Genomic DNA, 25509 nt, shown 5'->3' with positions numbered 1-25509 from the left:
TAAAGCATGACCGATGCTCTTTAATTATCAGTTGCTTGTTCAACGTCCGTAATTCAAGAAAAAGCAGCAGTCTTAAATAGATTAATGTTTCCTCAAAGTAGAACAATCTTGCAGTAGAAGATTAATGTTACATCGCTTTGCTAATCTATTTTTATGGATCATAATTGCGTCTTTACACCTCGCCCAAACTTTTCATGATTAAAATTTAAAACCTTGAGGCTCGACGTATATTTACTCAGTTCAAAACTTGGAAGTTAACATAAGGTTGCCTGATATATTGTTATAACAACAATAGTGATAAATTTGTCTTAGAATCTTCGGAAAAGGTCCAAATATGCCTTTATACTATATGAAACTGAGCACATTTGTCATTCGTTAATACTTTAGCTCAAATATGTCCTTACCGTCACATAGTTGGTCCATATATGCCCTTAGAGTTACACAGTTGACCCATATATGCCCTTTTCGAAATGGAATCCACTCAAACTAATTAACTCTTTCGTTAATTGAATTAAAGTATATTACAAACATTATTTTCTTTTTATTAGTACTTTTTTTTCTTTACCTTTCTCTTTTCTTTCTTCTTTTTTCTTTTCTTCTCTTTTTTTTTTCTTTTTCTTTCTCCCTTATCCGATTTCCTCCATTACTGATATTTCTCCATTTTCATCATCAATTTCACTTGACAAAAATCATAAATTTCAATTACTAAGAAAATTCTCCCATAAAAATATTTTTATAGATCATATATTTTTCAATTTTTTAATTTTTACTGAACGTATATTTAGTTCTAAAAAATTTAACAAAGTAAGATTGAAATAATATTTATGTAACAAAAAATTCGAAAATTCAACAAAACCGAACAATCCAAACCGATATAATTGGTTTGGTTTGATTTTGATAAAAAATCAAAATCAAACCAACCTTTTCCATGTACACCCCTAATCTACATAGTTAATAAAAAAATAAAAAATGTCCCGCTGAAGAAAGACTAACAACTCAAATTTATAACACTACAACTTGAACTCTAGGCTTTTAATCATTAAATTATCTTTCTGAAAATAATTTAAATATTTTGGTATTTTGAGTATTGATAAAGGTTGAGATATTTTTATTATTTTAAAGTTTAATCCATAATTTTTGGAATAATTTAATTTCATTTATTTAAAGGACCAGTGAAATTGGAACTTGATTACCTTATGGGAGAATTTTCTTAGTAATTGGAATTCATGAGTTTTGTTAAGTGAAATTGGTGACGAAAATGGAGAAAATATTAGTAATGGAGGAAACGGATAAGGGAAAAAGAAAAAGGGAAAAAAAAAAGAAGAAAAGAAAAAAGAAGAAAGAAAAGAGAAAGGTAAAGAAAAAAAGTACCAATAAAAAAGAAATAATATTTGTAATACACTTTAATACAATTAAAGAAAGATCTAATTAGTTTGGATGAATTCCGTTTCGAAAATAGCATATATGGGCCAACTGTGTAACTCTAAGGTCATATATGGACCAATTATGTGACGGTAAGGGCATATTTGAGCTAAAGTATTAACGAATGACAAATATGCTCAATTTTGTATAGTATAAGTCATATTTTCACCTTTGCCCTAGAATTTTTTACTTATTTATTATCAGCTTCCCCTTTTAAACTTAAAGCACTTCAAAGATATATGTGACGTCCAATGATGGAGGGCAGCGAATGAGAGCGAGTCAAAGAGACGAATTGACCTATTTGTTAGGTGGCACATAACTTAATTTCACATCGAAATAAGAGGGAAAAAAAAAGTATATTACATGACACAAGTTCATATATAAGATAAATTCACTAGGCCCGTTAGGCTAAGGTAGACAATGCATGGCATCGACTTGGACTGCGACAATATATCAATATTTAAGAAAATTATATATATATATATATATATATATATATATATATATATATATATATATATATATATATATATATATATATATATTATATTGGTGTAAGGATTAATTTGATTTTGCATCTATTGAGAAACTCGAAAGGAGATCAAGAAGAAAAAGAGGAAAAATCTAATAAGAAATTTATCACACTAAATATGCTTTTAGATCATTTGGATTGGATGATAAAAGATTAATATTGACATTATTGTTCAGAATTAAGCATTTTATACCGTATATTTATGATCTGTATTGACCAGGGCTTTCTTTTATTTTATACAGTATAAATTTTTGTTGTTGATTTTCGATTCGTCAATAACACAAGTTTAACATGTCAATTGTCAATTATATATACCACGCAAAAGTGACAGAGGAAATATCGAAAAAAATTAAGTTTGTGTGAATATAAAAAAAAATTCTTAAAGAATATAAAAATATATCAATCTTCTTAAAAACAAATTAAAAAATAATTGTACTACCTGAAAATATTACTCCAGTTACTATTTTTAATCAATTGATTGTGACAGTGTGGTCAAAAAATCAAAGATCAAAAGCATATTTCGACAATTTCTAGGATAGTAACCAAACAAAAGACCCATCAAACTTTATGCAAACGATGCATAAACGATCCACTTGGCACATAGTAATTGTTTTGGCTGTCTTTAACAAAACAAAGACAGTCAGGCTGAGTGTTAATTGCGCCCCACTCCATTTTGGACGGACATAAACAATTTAAATGATTGCAATAATACATACTTATAAGTTATAAGTTTTGTACCCTAAGAAAAAAGGACATATGGATTTAAGCTTTGTATACTTAAAAAAAAAAAAATTTAATTTGGTGCACTAAACTTTAATTATATATAGAGTAAGGTTAAAGTTCAAACTACATTAAGTTTATTACACAACTTTATCTTATATTTTTTCGAGAGAATGATTTCATGATTTAAACTTTTGAGTTTCTGATCATACAATGATAACTTTTACTGTTACGCCAAACCTCTTCATAAATTTCATATTTTTCAAATTACCATATCAAACGTGATACGAAGAATTATCTATTATTGTACTTTAATTTTACACGATGAGGTAAAAAATACATTGTCTATATAGAGAATTTAAAGTCAAATAAAATTTTGGTAAAATTAATGTTAAGAGTTGTAGACAAGGCGAGAAATTTGAGGGGCAATCCCACATATCCAGCTCATGCAAGTGGGACCTAAAGGGATATATGGAGTAATAACCTGGAAAGCATCTGGACCGTTCAGCTTTAAACATCTTTAGAAATGTCGGTTCCCATGGGCCCACGTTAAGTGGTCCCACGTCAGGTGTTGTTGTTGCTTCAGTGGGGCCGTTTTAGGACGCTTCATCATCGGATTTTTCTGGTGATGGGCCCCCACTAGGCGCCGGCCTAGCGCCGCATGTCTCATGTAAAATTAATTAAATATAATATATTTAGTGATAACAATATGTAAAAATATGTACCATGTATCAATTGCTTATAGATGCTCAATTCTTCACTAATTTTATAGCTTAAACAATATTATTCTTATCGATGTAACTACTTAAATTTAAAAAAATGTGTTTACCCTTAAAACGGATAACAATTAAATTTATACGTGATTTTAAGGATATGTAGATATATTCAATACAAGAAATCAAGAATGTTAGATAAACGAATTAAATATGAAGTGAATAACCAAACCAGTTGTGACGTTGAGTCTATGCTCGAGTTTTAGCTTAACAATGGTCTTACCCACGACCGGGCCCTCGATTCGAAGCCAAATGTGTATGGAGAACTATGAATAAAATAAGAACCTTTCAATGGCTAGAAAACAGAGAAATAAGTTTATATTGCCTTGACATGCATGTTACAATGCGTCCATTGAATAAGAAATCTCCCCTTTATATAGTAGGGGTATTTTACCCCTACTATAATTCTAAAAAGGTAAAAATTCTCTTTGTACATTAATCACGGATATGCTACCGGCATCGAGTGAGATCTGCACCGTGATATCCGATTGGGTGCAGATATCACGACCCTCTGTTAGTCATGTTCAACCGTTTGTACTACCTTCCGATGACTTGTCGGGCCCGATGGTGAGCACCCCGTTCCGGTCTCGAACCAAAGAGTTCTCAGACTCGTCTCTATCTCACACATTCGTATTTTGTTAGACTTACCGAGAACTCGGGGTGTGTGCTGACCCCGAGTTTACCCGTATACAGATAGTCCCCTTATTTCTCAGAGAGTAGGTCTGCTGAAACGATAGATGTATCGCGGTTCCTTCCTTCGTACGTTACAACCGACACGACGAAGAAGCCGAAATGTCCCATTAATCGCGTCGTTCTAACTTTGGACACATGTTAACCATCGGTTGGTCGCCTCCGAATATGAAACAGTGCGTAATGATTACATTTTCCTCTATAAAAGCTTCGTCCCTATTTACTTCCTTCACTTTCTGATCCTAATCTTTACCTTCGAGCTCTACAAAGGCTTTCGTCTTTCTCAAATCTTCATACCTTGTTTCTTGAACCTTCATATCTTCATCTTCAACCTCTAACCTTCATACATTTTCTTGAATTTTCAACCTAGAACCTGATATCTTCACATTCAAACTTCAAATGTCCATACACTCTCTTCAAATCTTCATATATTTTTTAGATTTACAATGGCCAAGACTTTTAAACCCGTTCCTCAGCAAGCTGCCTCTTCATCTTCTCACTCAGCCACAGGTACCGAGGCAGCCATCCCCGAAGTGGTTATTCTCGAGACGGATGCTCCCGAAGTGGTTGCTGCCAAAGCGGCCCCAGAGCCCCCCATGATCCTAGACGACTTCAAAGTTGAGAAGGCCTCATCCAAGCAAGATCGAGGTGAAGGGGCATCGAGATATATATGCTTTGTCACCGAAGATACCCTTCCCATTGTCCGAGAGTACTATAAATGGGGAGGTAAGGACATGGTATTCCCCGGTCCTGATGACAATATCACCACTCATGTGGAGGGGTATTTAAGTATTTACACTTATCCCTTCACACTAGGCCCGGTAGACCCAGTTGTTTTGGACTTTTACAAGAGATACGAGGTGTGCCTTGGGCAAATCCACCCATCTCTTTGGAAGATCATGATCCTCCTCTGTTACTTTGTGAATAACATCGAGTCTCCTCGGTTCACCCTCGACCACCTACTCCGTCTATATAATCCCCGAATTTTACGACGGGGACTAATCAAGCTCACTCGCCGGGCCAACAAAGCCCTCTTTTCGAGCATTCACGAGGAACGAGATCGAGGATAGCAGGGGCACTTTGTTCGGGTGAAGACCGAAGATTGAATACCTCCCGAATTTTTGCCATTCCTCGAGAAGTGAAATGTATCTCGTAAGTGTAATCTTTCCTTAAGTGTTGAGTCTCCTCTGTTTCCTTTCTCACCATCTGTATTTGTGACCGTGCAGATGTTGCTCGGGTTCCCGATGCGATGCCCCGGCTCAAGGAGCGGATCGAAGGCATCTACAAGCAGATGTCGTATTTTGAGCGCTCGTGGCGCAATCTTTAAAAGGGACGATGAGAGGCCCGTTCTTATGGTAAAGCTCTTCTCGGAATAGTTATTATTACGCCCCGAACTTACATAACACTGACCTTTTCTCTTTCCTTCGCAGATTTTCCTAAGGCCACCGAACTTAGGCCATTGAAAGGGGACGAAGATGCGTCCCAATACGTTGATCCCGTTGTTGCGGGGCAACCCCGGGTTGCTGTGGAGGAGAAGAATATAAAAGGGAAATCCTCGGGCACGGAGGGGGCCTAAGGTGAGGATAAAAAAAAGGGCGGCCACTTGGGTTCATAAGCCCAAGAAGAGCACAAACTCTCGCGTGCCGAATTTTGACTCACTTTGCCGGCTCATGGATGAGTCTGAAGAAGATGACATCTTTGTTGCTCACAGATCGACCCCTACCGGGGAGCAGGTGATAGCCGAAGAAGAAAGCCATGAGGTTGATCTCCTCCCGACTCGGGAGGTACGGATTGAAACGGGGCTGAGATCTCCCGAGAAGCTGTTTCCATTCCGAATGACGCGACCGGTGTAATAGACATCATTGAGATACCCTCATATGCCGAGTCTATGCTTGAGGAGGCCCAAGCAGGAAAGGAAAAGTCAAGTGAAGGAGTTCACGAAGCGGAAGACCCTCTCCACTCCTTCTTGGATGGTGTGGACACGTTTACTTTGGAAGACTTTTCGGGGTTGGGCGATATAGAGATTCCGTAGAAGGACGCTCCTTTGGAAGTTGGCGGGCCGAGTTCGATTCCAAAACTGGTTAATTAGTTTCTCGCTCTGGGTGCGGACCCCGGTCACAAGAGATCGGTTATTCTTACTGTCCTAGAGGATGCTCGGGTTCTATCCGCTCCCGTGGACATAGCTAGCTACCTTCGATGCCTGGTGACCAAGGAAGACTAGGCAAAGATGAACGAGGTGGGAGCGTCGTGTCTCTTCAATGAGGCGCAGTAGGCGCTGAACCGGGTAAGGCATCAATACTCCCTCTTGAAATCCACTTAGGTTTTGATTTCTTTGACTATTTTCGTTGTTTTGTAGACCTTAGTTATTCACCACGAGAGCTTCCGCCAGTACCGCTTTGAGGTCAACCAGCTCGAGTTCAAGATCAAGGAGAAGGCTCGAAAGAAGGATATGTACAAACTCCTCAGCGAGTAACAAGACGGGGCTATCAAGGACCTTTAGGCCGAATTGGACAGGGCTTAGAAGGAAGCTTCGACTCTGAGGCGGGAACATGCCGACCTGGTCGAAAAGGTTTTGAAGCTAAAAACGATGAGCTAGTCATGGTGACTAACAACACAACCTCGCAGGTTCAATAGAAGATTGACCCGATCGACCAACTTCGAGCCTAGATGAACGAGGTCCAAGCCATGGTTGATGTGTGGAAAAGTAAAATGGACCTCCTGGCTGTGGAGAAGAAAACCGCCAAGGCGAAGCTGGCATCGACAGAGGTCCAACTCTGGGTGGCGAAGGAGAAAGCTGACAAGTGGTCTCAACTAAATGACGATCTCCGAGCACAGCTGAGTTCGACTGTCACAGAGAGGGACGCCCTCGGTAGAGAGTACGAGGCAGTGAAGTCCAAGTTGACTACTACCTCCGCCGATGCCGACGAAATAGTGGCCTAATACAAGGCCGATGTGGAGGCAACTGAAGTCCGCCTGAAGGCAAAGGCCGAATATATGAAGCGGTTGTCCCAAAGAGAGACCCTCGAGGAGATCCACGCCCGAGGTTTTGATCTGTCGGCTGAGATTGACGAAGCCAAAAAATCAAAGCCGAGGCAAAGAAGCTTTATGAGCTCGAAGGTGCCGATGACTCTAAGGGTTCTGAGGGATCCGAAGGCTCTAACGGCTCTAGCGAAGAGTCGGGCCCTGGTGAAGATGAGGTGTAGATGCCTCAGTACTTTTTTAGTTTTTTTGTCTTATGTACATTTTATGTTTATTTTGAGGCCGTTTTTATTTGGCCTTTGTAAGTATATTCTGTAAAGTACATGATAAAAGTTTGTATCATGGCTAAAGTGGACTATGATTCACTCGATCGTTTGGCCCTTATAATTAATCCTAACCACCGAACCTTAGCTTCTAACATATAAGATTTTCTTCTTTCTTTGTTAAATTTTTCCTTGCTAAAAACCTTAATCCGAGGTTGATGGCCCCCAGTATTCGAGGTCGAGCTTGAGAGGGCTCGGATACTTGTTGATGGAAAATAAACGCCCGTTGACTTCGGTTTGAGACCGGCCTTTGAATCTAAGTTAGTACATTTCACTGTTGACTCGTTAAAAACCTTGTAGGAAAATCCATTTTTGGACAAAACCGGTTCAAAGGAAAAATAGTACAACGCGTGCTTTCAGACCTAATAGCCACGTCCATCCTTGGCCGTTGCCTGCAGGTGTTAATCCGATTCGTAATATTATCAAAGAGTAATTGAAATCGTACCCTAACAGTAGTACCACTTTAAGTGTGCCACCTTCTTGTTGTTCGGTAGCTGTACACCGTTTCATTTAATTATATATATAGAAGTCATTTTCTAACGAATTCATGTTTGTACGTACTCGAGTTTGAGTCATTTCCTTAAGAAAGAAAGAAATTAAAGGAATTGGAGAAACCTCAACTAAAGAAAGAAATTAAAGGAAAAAGTTTGGAGAAAAAGTAAATTAAAGAAATTAAAGGAACATGAAAGCATGATATAGTCCCTTTCACGGTTTCACCTCCGTGTCCTACATCATATATGGTTCAGAATAATCAATTCGATAAAAAAGAAAAAGACATAACAGATGTCAAAAGCAAATGGCTTAGATAAATTAATTAATGCTTAGTCGGTGTATATTGTAGAGTTTGTATTTTATGACATCATAATTATTTACCACCGCCTACAAATATTATTTTATATAATTTTCATACAGTAGTTTTCAACACTTCAAAATCAAATTTAGTTAACTATTCAAATCTTAAAATTAAATCATATTGCTACTTATAGTCTTATATAGTTTAATTTTCGGTATACAGAACGCGATATTTCTTAAAATAACATTTCACATGTTACGTTAATATATTTTCCCACCGCTACTAGTAAATACATGAATCAGATTAACTTTAGGTTCGTTGAAACAATGTCATATAGAATGGGACTATGGAAATATGTAATGTCTATAAAAAGTGAAGACCCTCATCTTATAAAAGGAAAAAATATAGTTTTTTTGGTTTTCGGGCGAGCGATATTCGTATATTTTATTGAAGCTCGATAAAATTTAAATTTGTATCCAAAAATCCCACGTTAAAGGTAAAGGCAATCTAAACATGTTATTTAAGCATGAAGGAATACTATCCTGTTGGTAAACAATAACAAGGATTTTTGAATTATTTTATTTTAAGTATATAGAGACGTAACCACATTTTCAACTAAGATATCCTAATTTTCTTGTGTAGCTTTCAAGATTCTCTTCTCTTTTTCTATTTGATAAAGTGTACCTCTATTTATCAATTTTCCATTATATTATATTATTATATTATAATATTATTAACACACAGTTCATCTTACTTCCTCTATATATAGCTCTCTCCTCTGATCATTTCTCATCACAAATCTCACAACCAAAGCATTAATTCTCATTAATTTTCCCTTTAATTCCCATCTTCTTATTATCAAGTTTATTTATTCCTCATTTACCAATGGCAAGTCTTGATCAGGTACGTTTATATTGATTTTTGCACACATTTTCCCTCTCTTTTTTTCCAAATTAAACCTAGCCCTCAGGTCAAGATCAGCTGGCTAGCTAGCTCCAGTAGTGTTGGTTAAATACATAATCACAAAATTTTCATATATAGTGAACTTTCACAAGAATATATTAATCTAATATCAGTATTAGTAGCTGAATAATCAGCTTTCGTCTAACTGACGATTGTCTAAACTTTGAAAAAACAGAATAAAATATAATTCTTACTTTGCTAAATGTTTATTTAATTTGGCTTTATCTATGAAATAAAAAAGCAGCCGCTCCTTAACTGACCTTTTAGGTAATTCTTTGAACTCTAAATAGGCGATCCTTTACTTGATCATCAATCTAAACTTAGGTAATTCTTTGAACTCTAAATAGGCGATCCTTTACTTGATCATCAATCTAAACTACTCCCTCCATTTCAAGAAGATTGACATAATTCTGTAGAGTCAAAGTACTTAACTTTTGATTATAGTTACCCGTAATAAGTAACCAGCTTATTGTGTAATTATTATTTACTCAGACGATACATAGAACTGAAACTCAGTTTCTTGTAGTGTCACTGATGTATATAATTGTTTTTATTGTTTTTAAAGGTTGGATCAGCAGCAGCAGTAGTAGAGCCCACTCCTGCAGCTGCAGTTGAAACCACCAAAGATGCACCCAAAGAAGAGTCAGTAGTGAGTACTGAAGCCCCAGCAGCACCAGAAGTTGCTGCTAATGAGACTGCTGCTGCACCAGTAGTAGAAGAAAAAAAAGAAACTGTTGCTGAAGCTGTTGTTGAAGAAAAGAAAGAAGAACCTGTAACTCCTGTTGCTGAAGCTGCCACAGAAGTTCCTGTGGAGAAGACTGAATGAAGTGAAGATTATTATCATTTGCAGTTTATTATTGGTGAATGATGAGGTTATTGTATTATGGCTTTTGTGTTTTTATTTGTTTATTATCACTAGCAACTTGAGAGTGATAGTTGCTTGGTTTTAGTAGAGGGGATGAGAGGGTTTTGCATGTGTCCAGTCCCAAATATGGATGATCAGTTTGTCTGCTCACTTTGATTAAAGCTGAGATGAGATGAGATTTGATCTTTCTACATTTTAATAATAAAAGTTTTTCGAGTCAGTGTCTAAACAAGAAAATTTTCTTTAATATTTAGGTAACCTAGTAAAATTCGTAACTTACCAGATATCATGAGTTAAACAACATTAATAGTATTAAGAAATCGTTAAAAAAAAATCAGTTTTATGCTCTATATTTCCTCTGATTGTTAAAAATGTTTCAGTTTTATGCTCTATATTTCCTCTGATTGTTAAAAATGTTAATTATAGGCAAATCTTTGTTATTGCCATGAGTTGATAACCTAGTACAAATTGTCATTTGACCTGTTATCACAAGTTAAATTACGTAGATTAACAATGTAAAAATTCGTTAAAGTGTTCCAAATTTACGTTCTATATAGTTCGTATAATTGTTTGCTCCAAATTGAGAAATCACCGCGGTTACAGATTGATCATGCATCGACCTTCAATAGTGACTGAGCTTTCTTTTATCAGAAATTAGGGTTGATGATAAAATTGCAACACGACCAATTGCTTGTTTAGTCTATTAAAAGTTGGATACAATAAGTTTTTACCCGATCATAAATAATTTATGAACTTTTGTTATACATATCATCAGTCTAAATTGACCTATTACATTAGGTGCTTATAATTACTGTTGATCCAAATCAAACGGTTATTAAAACTATATTAATATCAATTGATTTCTAGATTGTTCTACAATATTTTGAATAAAATAAAAATCTCTTCATTTGAAACTCCATTGGAGTCGACCGGAGTAATGTACCTCTTTCTATCAAAAAGCTATTTCAACAATTTCCATGTTTATAGTTCGAAAGGAAAATAATCTTAGAAAATTTAGTCGAACCTAATTCTTTCGGATTTTTTTATTCCAATCAACGACCTCTTACCATACTAAGGAGGGGCGAACAATTTTTTTTAATTGTCCCTCCTTTGTTTATTTTTTTCTTCTTTACTCTTCAAAGAAAAAGTGGTTTTGTTAAGTGTATCAATTACCTACATTATCTTTTATGTGACATGATGATATAAATAAAGAGGAATATTGAATATAAAAGTTTCTATGTAATCACTATGTATACGGTCGAAATAGATTTCGGCCTCTGTACGTTTGATTGAGTTCGAATGGTAAGCAATCGAAGTGAGAGCTCGAGACGAGTTCCGAGGATAGTACAAACAAGCCTCGAGCTCCAAGACCGATCGAGGAATCGGCTCGGTGTCATTATCAAGCCCATGGCCAAATTGAACCGCAAGGCAAAGAGAAGGTTGTCGGAGATGCACAGACCGATTGATACTCACCCCGAATGTCGAACTCGAACTCAAGGCCGAGGGCTCGAACCAATACCAAGCTCAAGCCAGTATCGAGCTCGCAGACAGGAGCCGTTGCAACCGCACTAGGGGAGAGAATCTTGACAGGAATCGAGGAAGAGACAATTCATCATGGGTTCTTCACTATATATTTTTTATTATAAATAAAGTAAGATCCCTCTACTATAAATGGGGGAATCCTTGTAAGCACAAGCAGGTTGATACATTGTAAGAAAAGACTACTTCTATTTATTGAAAAATAAATCTCTTAAACTTGTTTTACTCAGCATACTCACTCTTCTAGTTCAATAATTTATATCCCATTTCTATAGCCAAGAATCTAAATATTTTCACTTCTACCTACGATTTATGTCAAGCTATATCACATATCCTTAGAACTACTTATAAGTTAAACTATATCCAATTTTTCGGGTATAGTTTGGCGCCCACTGTAGGGCTAAGGATACTAGTGATTATTTGATACAAATCCGCAATACGCACCAGTTTACAACTCCGAATCAGCAATGGCAGACCCTCGATTCATGGCTTTACCTATCGACCACGAAGCCGACCTTCAGGATGAAACCAACAACTTGATACCCAGGGCCGGAAAGCCACTTAACGATGTCACTGAAGCTCGAGTCGAAGTACCTGAAATTCGAGTCGAAGTACCACTAGATGTCAATTCACAAGTGGCTCTTGAGGTGAACCAACGTTCCGAACCGAAAAAAAATATTCAGGGCGGTACTCGATCCATAGCTCGAGACGCCAATAACGTGGAGGAGATCGGAGTCAGCTTACAGATGATCTTCGAGATGTTACAAGCCCAGTAAATTGCGATAGCTCAGTTGCAGAGCCAAACTCAGGCACAAAGCAGGCCGGAGCCCGATCCGCTTCAGGAAATCACCCACAGAACGGAGCCAGTCATAGTGAAGTCAAACGAGCAAGAATCGGGGACTACTCCTGAAATTACTAAATTGCTCGAGGAACTCACAAAACGAGTCGAAGCCAACGATAAAAAAGTAGAAACATATAATTCCAGGGTCGATCAGATCCCGGGAGCTCCACCAATGATAAAAGGGCTAGATTCAAAGAAATTCATCCAAAAGCCTTTTCCCTCGAGTGCAGCCCCAAAACCAATCCCCAAAAAATTTCGTATGCTCGAAATTCCCAAATATAATGGTACAACCGATCCCAACGAACACGTCACCTCTTACATGTGTGCCATCAAGGGTAACGATTTGGAAGACGACGAGATCTAATCCGTGTTATTGAAAAAATTCGGAGAGACCCTCTCGAAGGGAGCGATGATTTGGTATCATAATTTGCCCCCAAATTCCATCGATTCTTTTACCATGTTAGCGGATTCGTTTGTAAAGGCACATGCTGGTGCCATAAAGGTTGCAACAAGGAAATCAGACCTTTTCAAAGTAAAGCAAAACGGTAATAAAATGCTGAGGGAGTTCGTGTCCCGATTTCAAATGGAACGCATGGAATTGCCACCGGTCACAGACGACTGGGCCGTCCAAGATTTCACCCAAGGGTTGAACGAGCAATGTTCAATAGCATCACGTCGGCTGAAGCAAAATTTGATCGAGTATCCAGCAATAACTTGGGCGGATATATACAACCGATATCAGTCAAAAATCAGGGTCGAAGACGACCAGTTGGGAGCTCCTTCCAGATCCATGCACAAGAACATGACAACTATTAAAAAACAGAGGGATATCGACAGAGAATGAAGGTCGAACAGAGACCGATATCAATCGTACGTCGCAGATCGAATGAACAATGGCTCAGCGTGCAATTTCACTCGGAACAATCGACGGAGTGATCGAGGACAAAGTTCTCGGGGGCTTATGAGCAAGAGTGGCTTCGATAAATATAGAGATCCTATAGAGGCACCTTGGCTATCGGAGTACAATTTTCAGCGTCGACGCATCGAGCACTGTATCGACGGTCGGAAGAATCAAAGATACTAAGTGACCTAGACCCATGTAAACCGACCCTTCCCAAAGAAACCCAAATTCGATGTGCAAGTATCACTGCACGCATGGCCACAAGACCGAGGATTGCAGACAATTAAGAGAAGAGGTAGCCCGCCTATTCGATGAGGGCCACCTTCGAGAGTTCCTCAGTGATCGAGCCAAGAATCACTTCAGAGAAAGGGATGCCAGCAAAAAGGATAAACAAGAGGAACCTCTGCATATCATTCATATGATCATCGGTGGGGTCGATACTCCACAGGGACCCGTGCTCAAGTACGGAAAGATACCGGCCACAGGGGAAAAATGAACTCGAGGTTATGTACCCGAGGGCACTTTATCATTCGAAATTTAAGAAGCCGAGGGCATCTCTCAACCTCACAACGACGCTCTCGTAATTTCTATCCTATTAAATAAAGCTCAAGTTAAGCGTGTTTTAGTGGATCCAGGTAGCTCTGCGAATATCATCCGATCTTGGGTAGTGGAGAAGCTCGGTTTGTAGAATCAAGTCGTGCCCGCAGCTCGTGTCTTGAACGGTTTCAATATGGCCAGTGAAACGACTAAAGGGGAGATTACTCTACCAGTGAATGTAGCTGGAACCATCCAAAATATCAAATTCCATGTAATCGAAGGGGATATGAGGTACAATGCCCTACTCGAAAGACCTTAGATCCGCAATATGAAGGCAGTGCCTTCGACCCTCCACCAAGTAATGAAATTTCCTACATAAGACGGCGTGAAAATAGTATACGGGGAGCAACATGCTACGACGGAAATGTTTGCGGTTGATGAGGTAACATCGATACCAACGCTATCAGTCTCGGAAAGGTCGAGTACTAAAGATTGACGAGAAACCAAATAGCAATCACAGCCACCAGTCTCGACCGAACCGGTGGAACAGGAAATAGAGGATGACGAGGAAGAGTTTCTGACACCTCGAGCTTTCATCATCCCCGACGACTCTGATGCCACCAAATCTACGATCGAAGAACTGGATTATATTATATTAATCGAATATCTGCCCGAGAGAAAGGTATACCTGGGAATGGGATTGACCCCCGAACTCAGGGAAAAACTCATTCAATTTCTTATCGATAACATAGACTATTTTTCTTGGTCCCATTTAGACATGGCAGGGATCCCACCGTCGATAACAACGCACCAGCTGAGCTTGGACCCTAGGTTCAAACCGGTAAAGCAAAAAAGAAGACCTCAGTCTGAGGTAAAACACGCATTTGTAAAGGATGAGGTAACTAAACTACTAAAAATAGGGTAAATTCGGGAAGTAAAATATCTCGAGTTGTTAGCCAACGTAGTTGTAGTCCCTAAAAAGGGGAACAAACTTAGAATATGCGTAGATTATAAAGATCTAAACAAAGCATGCCCCAAAGATTCTTTTTCACTGCCTAGCATCGATCGCATGATCGATGCCACAGCCGGCCACGAGATCCTTACTTTTCTCGACGCCTACTCCGGGTAAAATCAAATTCGAATGAACCCGGAGGACCAGGAAAAGACTTCAATTATCACCAAATACGGAACCTATTGCTATAATGTAATGCCATTCGGGCTAAAAAAATGCAGGAGCTACTTACTAACGCCTAGTGAATAAAATGTTCGAAGAACAAATAAGTAACTCGATGGAAGTTTATATTGATGATATGCTAGTTAAGTCCCTACGCGCAGAGGATCATTTGACTCATTTGCAGGAAATGTTCAAGATCTTAAGGAAATACAACATGAAGCTCAACCCCGAGAAATGTGCTTTCGAGGTTGGATCGGGCAAGTTCCTTGGTTTGATGGTATTGAATCGGGGAATCGAGATCAAACCCAACAAAATTAAGGTCATCGAAGACATCACCATCGTGGATAGCGTGAAAGCAGTGTAAAGGCTGACCGGGAGGATAGCTGCCTTAGGCCGATTCATTTCGAGGTCATCAGATCGAAGCCACGAATTCTTCTCTCTACTCAAAAGGAAGAACGATTTCGCCTGGACCCCGGAATGGGAATAGGCACTAGAACAATTGAAGCGGTACCTATCGATCCCACTACTATTTCACACTTCGAGGACAGATGAGAATCTGTACTTATACTTGGCGATATCAGTACTAAGTGGTATCCTAATTCGAGAAGAGCAAGGTACACAGTTTCTTGTTTCTTATGTAAGTCGGACCTTAGGGGAAGCAGAGGCTAGATACCCTCACTTAGAGAAATTAGCACTTGTACTAATAAGTGCCTCTAGAAAGTTAACACCAAACTTTCAATGTCACCCCATATGAGTTTTGACCACTTACCCACTTCGCAATATTTTGCACAAGCCCGAACTATCGAGTCGATTGGCCAAATGGGCCGTCGAACTCAATGGGTACGATATCGAATATCAATCTCGTACGACCATCAAGTCCCAAATTTTAGCGAATTTTGTGGCCGATTTCATGCTAACCCTCGTACCCGAATTTAAAAAGGAACTCTTGTTAAAATCGGGTATGTCGTCGGGGGTTTGGACCCTCTACACAGATGGTGCTTCAAATGTGAAGGGGTCCGGGCTTGGCATCGTACTGAAACCTCCCACACGTGGCATTATTAGACAATCCATCAAAACCACTAGATTAACTAACAATGAGGTCGAGTACGAGGCCATGATTGCAGGTCTCGAGCTAGCTAAAAGCCTGGGAGTAGAAGTCATTGAAGCCAAATGTGACTCTTTACTAGTGGTGAACCAAGTAAACAAAACTTTCGAGGTTCGAGAAGATAGGATGCAAAGGTATTTGGACAAATTACAGGTAACTCTACACCACTTTAAAGAATGGACCCTACAACATGTGCCTCGAGAACAAAACTGTGAGGCCGACGCACTCGCAAATTTGGGGTCGTCGGTCGAGGAAGATAAGATCAACTCGGGGACTGTCGTTCAACTCTCGAGATCTGTAATCGAGGATGGATATGCCAAAATAAATTCGACGAGCTTAACCTGGGATTGGAGGAATAAGTATATTAAATATTTAAAGAACGGAAAACTCCCATCGAACCCTAAAGAATCGAGGGTTCTACGAACCAAGGCTGCTCGATTCATGCTGGTTGAAGATGGAACATTATACAGAAGGACGTTCGACGGACCACTGGCGGTATGTTTGGGACTAGGAGACACTGATTATGTTTTACGAGAGGTCCATGAAGGCACTTGTGGAAACCACTCCAGCGTTGAACCATTAATTCACAAAATCATCAGAGCAGGGTACTACTGGGATAGCATGGAGAAGGACACTAAGGAGTTCGTTCGAAAATGTAATAAATGTCAAAGGTTTGCATCGATGATCCATCAACCCGGAGAGCAGATTCATTCGGTCATTTCTCCATGGCCATTCATGAAATGGAGAATAGATATCGTCAGCCCTCTACCATCGGCCCTAGGTAAAGCTAAATTCATTTTATTTATGACTGACTATTTCTCTAAATGAGTTGAAGCACAGGCGTTCGAAAAAGTAAGAGAAAAAGAGGTTATAGATTTCATCTAGGACCACATCATGTGTCGATTTGGGATACCAGCACAAATAACATGCGACAATGGCAGACAGTTTATCGGCCGTAAAGTGACGAACTTCCTCGAAGACCATAAAATAAAAAGAATACTGTCTACACCATATCATCCCAGCGGGAATGGACAAGACGAATCAACGAACAAGATTATCATCCAAAACATAAAGAAAAGATTGAACGAAGCTAAAGGAAAGTGGAGAAAATTTTTTCCCAAAGTCCTTTGGGCATATCGAATAACATCTAAATCCAGTACAGGAGCAACCCCATTTTCCCTAGTGTATGGATCTGAAGCTCTAATTCTAGTCGAAGTCGGGGAACCAAGCGCAAGGTTCTGACATACATCAGAAGAATCAAACTACGAGGCGATGAATACTAGCCTCGAATTATTAGATAAAAAATGAGAGGCAGCACTGGTTCGAATGGCTGCACAAAAACAACGAATCGAAAGGTACTACAATAGAAGAACCAACCTCCGCCATTTCAAGGTCGGGGACTTGGTCCTAAGGAAGGTCACCGTGAACACTCGAGATCCTAATGAAGGGAAGCTCGGCCCAAATTAGGAAGGAGCCTATCAAGTCCTCTATATAATCGGGAAAGGGTCTTATAAACTTGGTGCAATGGATGGAAAACCGTTACCAAACAATTGGAACATATCTCTTCTCAAACGATATTACCGTTAAGGTATGATTTTCTCCTCTATCGTCTATATACGTATATTCGACACTAACTCATTGCAGGAATTCGACGAAAAACATCAAGACCTCTGGTTTCAAAATACGCGTTGTACTCTTTTTCCCTTAAGTTCGGCTTTTATCCCAAATGGGTTTTTCCGGCAAGGTTTTTAATGAGACAACAACTATGTGCTACCCGGGGACAAATCAATAGTATCCGAGGCTCCTTCATAATCAACCTCGAATACTGGGGGACTAGCTACCATATCAAGTTCGGCATAAGAAAGTTGCTCCATATCAAATTCATGACAAACATGGTCTCGATAGAGAAAAGTGTAAGGGCCAAATGGTCAAAACGAACCATGCCCACGTAGTTTTGCTCGAACTCTGGCACAAGATACAAACACATGTGTAATGACTTACAAAGGAGAACTTCTTTTTCAGATATCTCACACTTTGAAAAGATTTTCCTGCTTCATGATTCAAACAGGCTTAAAGGCCAACCACCATCAAAGGGATTTTTGATACAAGCGATCATAAAAGGCCTATGGGCTAAGATATTCTGAGTTCGAGTTCGAAACAATCACTCACTCAATTATTAAAGCCTAAAGGCTATCTTACTTCGAGTTCGAGCAATCACTCACTCGGTCATAAAAAGCCTACGGGCTAAGATATTCTGAGTTCGAGTTCGAAACAATCACTCACTCAATTATTAAAGCCTAAAGGCTATCTTACTTCGAGTTCGAGCAATCACTCACTCGGTCATAAAAGGCTTACGGGCTAAGATATTATAAGTTCGAGTTCGAAATAATCACTCACTCAATTATTAAAGCCTAAAGGCTATCTTACTTCGAGTTCGAGCAATCACTCACTCGGTCATAAAAAGCTTACGGGCTAAGATATTATAAGTTCGAGTTCGAAACAATCACTCACTCAATTATTAAAGCCTAAAGGCTATCTTACTTTGAGTTTGAGCAATCACCACTCAATTATTAAAACCTAAAGGCTATCTTACTTTGAGTTCGAGAAATCACTCACTCAATTATTAAAGCCTAAAGGCTATCTTACTTTGAGTTTGAGCAATCACTCACTCAATTATTAAAACCTAAGGGTTATTTTACTTCGAGTCCAAGCAATCACTCACTCGATCATAAAAGTCTACGGGCTAATATACTTTGAGTTCGAGTTTGAAACAATCACTCACTCAATTATCAAAGCCTAAGGGCTATCTTACTTCAAGTTCGAACGTTCACTCGACATTTTTCGATTTCGGGCAAGCGCCTACTTGACCACTAAGCCTGTGGGCTACTTTTATTTCGAGCTCGAGCGAACACTCACTCGGCCATAAAGGCTACGAAGGCCGAATTCGATGAAATCATCTAAATCCTCATGAAAACATCCGCAAGGCATGAATGAAATCTTCACGAAGCAAGTCAGTAAACGAAAACGATATTTGTATATATACAAGGATGGTTTACATAAATAAATGCGACATAGAAGCTAAGGGCTAAGCTTCCGGGTTATCATCGAGAGCGGTCTCTTCTCCACTGGGCTCCCCCCATCTTCAGACCCGCTCTTGCTACCATCATCATCATCGTCATCATCGCCATTAGAAGCCAAGGCTTTAGCTTTAGCTTCGAGTTCTTTAGCCCTTTTTATATCTTCAGCAAGATCGAAACCTCGAGCGTGTATCTCCTAGAGGGTCTCCCTCCGAGACCGACACTTAGCAAGTTCGGTAACCCAATGTGCTTGAGTGTCGGCAGTATCCGCTGCCTCTCTTGCCTCTATTTGAGCAGCCTCGGCATCGGCCCGATACATGGCAATGGACTTGCCTGCCATGACTTTTGACGACTCAACCTCTGCCTTGGCCTCAGCAAGCCATGTTTCAAGCTCTTGTCCTAAGCCGAACCCTTTTTCTTGACGCTTCAAAGCTGAACATCGGCCGATAATAATTTGGCCAAGATGGTTTCTTTTTCTGGAGCCAGGCGATCGATAGTCTCCTTCCACCGGTCACATTCGGCCTTGATTTGATCGACTTCTTCCCGAAGCAGCTCGATCTTTTGAACCTTTTGCTGCAGCTGAGATAACGAAGGGTTAGCTTCCAAAGTTGGGTCAAACCCATACTCTAACATAACGAGGCTCACCTGCTTGTCTAGTTCGGCCTCTTCTTCACGAACCTTAGCCAAATCTGCTTGGAGGTCCTTTATAGCCTCGTCCTTTTGGCTGCAAAGAAGCCGCAGGGCATCTCTCTCCCCCGAGACCTTCTGAAGCTCGACCTCACACTAGCTGAGGTCAACTCGAAACCTGCTAATGGCCTACACAGTAGGGAAAAAACACAAGTCAAGTTTAGAAAAGAACGAAGAAACCAAGCACAGTAAAATCATTACCCGAGAAATAAAATGTTGGGCCTCTTCTAGGAGAAGAGAAGCGTCACTAATATCGGAGGCATCATCGACTCCAGTAAAGCAATCCCGAAAAGGGTCCCCTACACTAGAGCCTCCGCCCATATCGGGAGTCTTCAATTCTCGAGCTTCCTTTAACGCCTCCTCATAAAAGGTCGGAAGAGAAGGCAAATGACCACTATCATAGTCCCAAGCGAATCGCTCGGAATGCTCTAATCGAGACTCGGGGTATCGGAACCGACCCCGACCGGTATAGCCATCATCGTCTTAGAAGGTCTGGAGACCTCGATAGCTTTCGCAGATCGGATCACCAAAGCCGAGGCATCAATTTCTTCTTCTTCTTCTCTCAGTCGTTGGACCGAGTCCATCGAAAGAGCAATTGCCTTCCTCCTCACCCTTCGAGTTTTGGGCTTGGGATCCTCTAATCGAGAGACAGCTTTTCGCTTCTTATCTTTCCCCGGTTTCGGGACTGGGGACTTGGTTCCTTCCTCACCACTCGAAGGCCTCAAAACGGCATCCTTGGTTACACCTGCACGAAAGGATATCGGTAACGAATGGGGCATAAAAACATTTTGAAGAACACGAGAAGTGACCCTTACCGTGATTCTTGGCCTCCCATCTACCTTTTGCCAAATCACGCCAAGCGCGTTCGGCATAAGAGGAAGTCGAGGCTAACTTCCGAACCTAATCCTCGAGGTCGGGTACCACTTGTGGCATCCAAGGGGCAGCTGTATATCGGAGAAAGATATCAGATAGAATCAGAAAAAGATACGAAAAGCAACGCCTTATGAAAACCACTTACGGTCGAACTTCCATTCCTCGGGGAACAACATCTTCTCTTCCGGAATGAGGTCACGGGTCCTCACCCGAATATAACGGCCCATCCAACCCCAATCCTTGTCTTCGTCGATGCTCGACATTAAAGCTTTCGATGCCCGACGATGAAGCCTGATTAGTCCTCGAAAGATTTGAGGCTGATACATTCGTATGAGGTGATTTAGGGTGAAATCCAGCCCCCCGGCCTTGTTGGAGAAGAAGCGAAGTAAGGTTACTATGCGCCATAGAGAAGGATGAATTTGACTGAGGGTGACCTGATATCTTTTACAAAAATCAATGATCACTGGGTCAACGGGACCCAACGTGAAGGGGTAAGTATAAGCACTTAAAAATCCCTCCACATGAGTGATGACGCTCTCTTCGGGAGAGGAAATTTGCAACATAACCTCGGGACCCCAGTTGTAGTCTTTCCTCATAGCCTCGAGATGGCCCTATGTTATCGAGCACATGTACATCGATACATGCTCACATCCATCCGGAACCGACGAAGGAATTTCAACCTTAAAATCGATCTTCAGAGTATACGGGCCAGGAACATACTCATGGGGAGGCGGCTCCACCGGCGCCTTATCGCCGGACGGCCGTGAAGAGGAAGCTTTCTCCTTCTGAGGTACGGTTTTTGAAGCTTTTTCCATTGATGTAAGAGAAAGAAAAACAAAGGAAGATGAAAGGTTGATGGTGCCAAACGCTAATGAAGGTGGCTCTACAAGCGGCGAAATAGAGGCAGAAAGAGTAAGAAAATTTGGGAGATTGAAGATGTAAAAGTGATAAATGATAAATGGAAGGGATATTTATAGGTTTATACCATGGCGGTTCAGTGTCAGCGGTGGCCGACCATCGTCTGACGTGCATTAAATACCTTGAAAGATTAAATCGACGGGACAACTATCACATACATCACGATCGAGCCTAGTGAAAACGTCATCCGATCGAGCCATCGAAAATCATGTCGCTTCTCACCACATTTTTCCTGAGAAACGAGGGGACTATCTGTATACGGTCGAAATAGATTACGGCCTCCGTACGTTTGATCGAGTTCGAATAGTAAGCGATCGAAGTGAGAGCTCGAGACGAGTTCCGAGGATAGTACAAACAAGCCTCGAGCTCCAAGACCGATTGAGGAATCGGCTCGGTATCATTATCAAGCCCATGGCCAAATCGAACCGCAAGGCAAAGAGAAGGTTGTCGGAGATGCACAGACCGATTGACACTCATCCCGAATGTCGAACTCGAACTTATGGCGGAGGGCTCGACCTAATACCGAGCTCGAGCCAGTATCGAGCTCGTAGACAGGAGCCGTTACAATCGCTCTAGGGGAGAGAATCTTGGTAGGAATCGAGGAAGAGACAATTCATCATGAGTTCTCCACTATATATTTTTTATTATAAATAAAGTAAGATCCTTCTACTATTAATGGGGGAATCCTTGTAAGCACAAGCAGATTGATACATTGTAAGAAAAGACTACTTCTATTTGTTGTAGAATAAATCTCTTAAGCTTGTTTTACTCAACATACTCACTCCTCTAGTTCAATAATTTATATCTCATTTTTATAGCCAAGAATCTAAATATTTTCACTTCTACGTACGATTTATGTCAAACTATATCACATATCTTTAGAACTACTTATAAATTCAACTATTTCCGATTTTTCGGGTAAATACATTATTTCAAAAACAAAAGCATAGTTGATTGATTGATCGAAACACTTGAATAAGCTCCTTGAAACAACCTCCAAACATGTGTCCTTAACTCGTACGTCCCACTATCTTGTGCTTTTCCACCATTGTTATGTGTCAGCACAACTGTAAACTTGTCCATAACTGCTGCATAAAATTATTGCAAAATGTCCAAAAAACGAAGGGCCGGGAAACAAGGTTTAACCAATAGCAAAAGTTTTAAATTAATGAGGTGTGGGAGAGATTATCGTAAAAATCAGACAGATTTGAAATTTATGAATTATGAATCACGAACTAAATTTATAATAAAATATTAATATTTATTTAATATATTTTTTAATATAAATATAAAATTTAAACAAAAATTATTATGTTTGACCGAACATATACTTAATACAGTAGCTTTGCCCCACGTTAAATGAGCAGGTAATTGGGTGACATATCATGTGGAGATCGATGATAAGATTCGAACAAAGCAAAAGTGAAATGTGGAGCAAATCAAGCCCGAAATTTTGCGCAAAAGTACACTACTTAAGATGAACATATTACATATCCTGCCTCGTAAAAAAAAGGGAAAAGGTCAATGTTACACTATATGACTTCATTAGAAGCCAAAAAAGTTATGTAAGTACTCTCACATCATTCAAAGGGCCAAAACAGTGAATTAAAACTTTGACAGATGTTAAGTAACAACATGATCTAATGCGGTCACTGAGAAAGATAAGGTTAATAATTTGAACCAGATAAAAAAAAATAAAGCAAATAAGTAGATATAACCACCTTAATAAACCCCTTAACAGCTGCCATGCAATATGGGCTGACGTCGGGGGCGGATCCGGAACATTAAAACCTGGTTCACTAAACCCAATAATTTTTGTTCATGCATTATATTTATACTAAAAAATTCATTAAATATCTATAATTATTATATTGTGAACCTATAAACTATTGTATATTAATTTAAAATCATTGTAGGAACTCATTAACTATAAATCCGGGATCCACCTCTAATTGATGTCTCACACTACTAAACTTAATGTTTTTCCGCACAAATGTCATGTGTATCAGCTAGCTGTCCAAAGAAGAGGGAATAATTGTATGCTTTACTCTTTGTATCTATCACGATCCGAAATTCCCATCTTCAGAATCGTGATGACGCTTAATATTTCATTTGCTAGGCAAGCTAATGTTAAAATAATCTTAATCATTTTTAAGCAAATTAAATTAAGCGAAAGTCAATTACTGAAATAAAGTGCGGAAGACCACAATAACCGAATCATCAAAATACATCCCCGAATCTGTTTTCACAAGTGCACGAACTACTAGGATAAAACAAATAAAAGTCTGAATAAAATTTAAGTTGTTTGAAAGATAATACACAGCTAAGATAAGATAGAAGAGGACTTTAGAACTGCGGACGCTGTGTAGTTATACCTCAAGTCTCCTCTGAGTAGCTGAATCCGAGCAAGTCTATGGTACGTCGTTGGGACCAATTCCAAAATCTACACAAGAAGTGCAGAGTGTAGTATGAGTACAACCGACCACATGTACTCCGTAAGTGACTAGCCTAACCTCGACAAAGTAGTGACGAGGCTATGACAGGACACATACGTAAATAACCTGTACAAATATATACAAATATGAAACAACAATAACACAATAAATAACAATGTATAAATTTGGGAGGGAACATGCGAAGGAGAATGATATAGAAATTTCAGCAGGAGAGGTGTCACGTAACAGCCAATTAAATCATCAACAATAAAATGAGCAGCTGATAAAATAAAAATGGCACGGCACCGCCATTCGAGCAGCTGATAATATAAAAATGGCACGACACTACCATTTGTGCTTTTACTCTCATTCCTCCCATAAACTGATAAATAATAATAATAATAATAATAATAATAATAATAATAATAATAATAATAATAATAATAATAATAATAATAATAATAATAATAATAATAATAATAATAATAATAATAATAATAATAATAATTGGCACGACATCATCCTTCGTTGACACAACATCACCCTTCGTGCTTTTACACTCTCTGAAAATGACACGGCATCACCCTTCGTGCTTTTACACTCAAAACTGGCACGACAACACCCTTCGTGCTTTTACACTCTTTCTCACCATGGCAATGATAGTATAAATGATAAAAATGGCATGACATCACCCTTTGTGTTTTACACTCTTCTTTACCATAAAAATAATAATAATATAAATTCGAACGCGTATTTAAATGCGGGGATATACACTTATCAGTCAATTCAATACCAGAATACCGACTTCACCTTCCAAAATATTCAACAATAATTAAATGAATAATAATTTCATGAATAATGATGAAATAATCAATAATAAACTTAAGCAGGAATATCTTAAGTAAATAGGCAATTATTCTCGATAAACAAATTCCACTTGCATGCTTTGATTCCACCACAACGCATAAGTACTCGTCACTATATATATACGTTGTACCCGCACATTAAATCACATATCGAATAGATAAATAAGTCCTACTCCCTCAAGTCAAGGCCAACCACGACACTTACCTCGCTTTGCAACCAAATTCAAGAATCCAATAAACCATTGCCTTGCAAATTCGTATCCGAAATCCTCAAATTTAGTCATAAACAATTCAATATACTCAATACAAATCGTAGGAATTAATTCCATATAAATTTATAGATTTTTCGGATTACAATTTAAAATTCATCTAAAAAATTAATAGTGGGACCCACATCTCGAATCTCGGAAAAACTTATGAAATCCGAACATCCGTTCCGTTCCGAGTCCAACCATATAAAAATTACCAAATTCCGATGTCAAATGGGCCTTCAAAT

The 25509-nt window shown here is 39.2% G+C and overlaps 1 long non-coding RNA gene across 1 annotated transcript; it reads left to right on the top strand.

The window, feature by feature from the left end:
* Positions 1–8977: 8977 nt before the first annotated feature.
* Positions 8978–10280, top strand: LOC107789767 (uncharacterized). The gene is made up of 2 exons (XR_001648910.2): positions 8978–9135; positions 9761–10280. It is a non-coding gene; the product is annotated as an uncharacterized LOC107789767 (long non-coding RNA).
* Positions 10281–25509: the final 15229 nt, after the last annotated feature.

Source organism: Nicotiana tabacum, chromosome 23 (genome assembly GCF_000715075.1).
Source record: "Nicotiana tabacum cultivar K326 chromosome 23, ASM71507v2, whole genome shotgun sequence".
Lineage (NCBI taxonomy): Eukaryota > Viridiplantae > Streptophyta > Magnoliopsida > Solanales > Solanaceae > Nicotiana > Nicotiana tabacum.
This window is presented reverse-complemented; position numbering and strand designations above follow the sequence as displayed.